Source organism: Lolium perenne, chromosome 3, assembly GCF_019359855.2.
Source record: "Lolium perenne isolate Kyuss_39 chromosome 3, Kyuss_2.0, whole genome shotgun sequence".
In the NCBI taxonomy this organism is placed as follows: domain Eukaryota; kingdom Viridiplantae; phylum Streptophyta; class Magnoliopsida; order Poales; family Poaceae; genus Lolium; species Lolium perenne.
In genome coordinates this window covers 207,626,891-207,630,198 of record NC_067246.2, presented here as the reverse complement: position 1 = coordinate 207,630,198, position 3,308 = coordinate 207,626,891, and the positions used below count along the sequence as shown (strand labels likewise).

The 3,308-nt window shown below is 42.3% G+C and overlaps 1 pseudogene; it reads left to right on the top strand.

Moving 5' to 3' along the window:
• Positions 1-1,025: 1,025 nt before the first annotated feature.
• On the top strand, positions 1,026-2,381 carry LOC127339782 (ATP synthase subunit a-like; annotated as a pseudogene).
• The last annotated feature ends 927 nt before the right edge of the window (positions 2,382-3,308 follow it).

The following is a 3,308-nucleotide window of genomic DNA, read 5'->3' as shown; positions in this document are numbered from 1 at the left end:
AATGAAAGATAGGGATGGCCTCTTTCTTAATGAATGGAATGTGCACACCGGGCTTTAACCAGACCTTATCTAGTACATCGGGAAGGAAGAGAACTTAAAATAAGGGGATAGTCCAGGCCAAAGAGATTAGATTACACATGCGATTAGCGCACTGGTAATAAGAAAGATGAAGGAAAGGAATTGAAATGGGAAGGGCTTAGAAAGGCATTTATGAAACTAAGAAAGCATCACTCCGGCTTAGAGTCACCAACCATCGAACCATCTCCAGGTCACAGTCACCCACCAGGAAGGCATAGAGGCAAGACAGAAAGTAAAGACAGCAGAAATCGAACCTAGGAATAGTAAAATGATCATTCAAAGTAGACTTTTGTCATAGGGCAAAGGAGCTTAGAAGGGTGATGTAGGGAAGTTGTTCGGGATGAAATCACTTAGATAGAAGGATGTTGTATGACTATCCGATGACTTAATGCTTCCATTTTTGCTTTTGAAATGACGTAGGTGATGTGATAGACTCCGTCCTTCTTCCCATTTTCGATTGAGAAAGCGTCTGGCCCAAAGAGGTCTACAGTAGTGCCTTGCCTTGCGAGGTCGTAGACCCGGTAACCCATCGTTCGCCTAAGATCGAAAATGCGATGTCACTCTGAATTCAGTTCAGTCCATTTGTTTCACACATGCATGTCCAAAGAGATGGCGATGACAGTCTATCTCTGTCAAATCGAGATTGTGTGGGTGTTCCGCGAATCTACCATCATGCCAGTTTCTTGTTAGTCTGTATCTTTCTCTTTAGTTGTCTTCAGGTTCACCTATTTTTTTCCGTTGTTGCTCTTCAGAAAACGCATATAGTAGTCTCATTGGCTTTCGTCGATGGGACCTCCAGTGTATGAAGGCAACTAGCATTTTGTCATGGAAGTTCATGAAAGAATGTTCTTGTTTCGTTTTTCATTGGAAACACCAACGCCGACGTTAAGATAAGTCTCCCTTGCTTTTTTTCGGGAGCAGAGCTTCAAAAGAAGGTAAATTCCGCAATGTTCCATAATTTTTTTAGGAGGAGCCCCCGTCGTATATTGGATTTTGACCAAGCAAGCGCTGGATCAGCTGAAAGTGCCGCACGGGATCTCCCACGGGAGCGCCATATTTTCCAGTTTGATGAGGCGAGTTTGAATTCCACCAATAGTTCTTTTCCTACCGCCACAACAAGTTCTGTTAGAACTCTGACAGAAAGATCCAATGGTAGTGTAGTTAATGAAAATGAGGTGGGTTCAACTGTTGGAATTTATGAAACCATCCAGGTCTTAATCCCACCGATGAAAAGGTGGTGGAATTACAAGCGGCTATACACGAGGAAATGCAGAGATTGATGATTGGTAGGGATCCCCACGAAGTTATGACTGCGGCCGAACGTGTGCATGGGGAAAGCAATAATCCTGAATTTATGGAAGAGCAGTACCAGGATTTGGTGCAAAATGGGACTGCAAGTGAAGCCTTCCAGATAGGAGTGCAGGGGATCCCTGCCAATCCAGGGGAAGTCGGCCCAGCCAATGGGGATTTAGCGGGCGGCAGTTTTTTTGAGGACTTTTTGGGGAGCCCACTGGATCAATTTGCCATTTACCCCTACATTCCTCTTCATATGGGCCAGTTTTATTTATCATTCACAAATCTATCCTTGTCTATGCTGCTGACTGTCGGTTTGGTCCTACTTCTGTTTTTTGTTGTTACGAAAAAGGGAGGTGGAAAGTCAGTGCCAAATGCATTACAATCCTTGGTCGAGCTAATTTATGATTTCGTGCTGAACCTGGTAAACGAACAAATAGGTGGTCTTTCCGGAAATGTGAAACAAAAGTTTTTCCCTCGCATCTCGGTCACTTTTACTTTTTCGTTATTTCGTAACCCCCAGGGTATGATACCCTTTAGCTTCACAGTGACAAGTCATTTTCTCATTACTTTGGCTCTTTCATTTTCCATTTTTATAGGCATTACGATCGTTGGATTTCAAAGACATGGGCTTCATTTTTTTAGCTTCTTATTACCTGCGGGAGTCCCACTTCCGTTAGCACCCTTCTTAGTACTCCTTGAGCTAATCTCTTATTGTTTTCGTGCATTAAGCTTAGGAATACGTTTATTTGCTAATATGATGGCCGGTCATAGTTTAGTAAAGATTTTAAGTGGGTTTGCTTGGACTATGCTATTTCTGAATAATATTTTCTATTTCATAGGAGATCTTGGTCCCTTATTTATAGTTCTAGCATTAACCGGTCTGGAATTAGGTGTAGCTATATCACAAGCTCATGTTTCTACGATCTCAATTTGCATTTACTTGAATGATGCTATAAATCTCCATTAAAATGAGTCATTTCATAATTGAATAAAAACGAGGAGCCGAAGATTCTAGGGGGCTGCTTTTGCAGCACTGAACATGGTTCCGGTCAAGATATTGGGTTTGGAGAGGTGACGATAGATAGGACGTAGTCTTGCTCGATCAGGACCCACAAGCAAGGGCGAAAGAAAGCAAAATATACGGATTGAGATAATAACGGACTTGAAGCTTCTCAATTGATCCAAAGATACTATACTTGTTTATTTGGTTATCTGAACTTGGTTGACAGTACCCGGATTCTCCTTTTCTGATTGACTTGCGACATTGGAAAGTCAAGATATTGGGTTTGTTTTACAAAGAAAGGTGAAAGGCGTGGTCCAGTCGGGATAAAGAACAGGGTCAGTGGTGTCATCCGCACCCGGATTTGTGCTAACGGAAAAGACAGACAGGAAAAGCTATAGTTTTGGTACTGTGTAATGCCCCCCAATTTATCTCAATCTTATCTCTTTCCTTTAAGGCGAATACGCGAATACTGCTTGGTTAGAAAAAGCTCCTGTGGGTAGAAAACTATCTTGTTCAAGCAAGCAATACGAAATACTATGGGGCTAGACTGTTCGGAATACGAAACTTGTTCTTGTTCTTGCCCTACTCAGACAAGGTAGGGGTAGTGCGATGCAGCTCTGTGATATAGAAAAGCTAACCGGTAAACAAGCAAGACGAAGGAGAAGGGTAGTGTTAATAATAAAGTGGGACCGGTGCCATGTTTATCAAGACGGAATCAGAATATGATTGCCGTGGTAAGAAGAGAAGATGTTCGGAAAGCAAAGTAGGTTCGATCCTTGTGTGAAAAGTGTAAAGGATGCCATGATAACCCACATTAACATGCTACTTTTGATTCAATTCCCAACCCTGCAGCATTGGAACCAAGATCAGGCCTGACTGTTCTAAATTGGATTGAATGAAGCACTGATTGGAATTATGATCGATTGGTTGA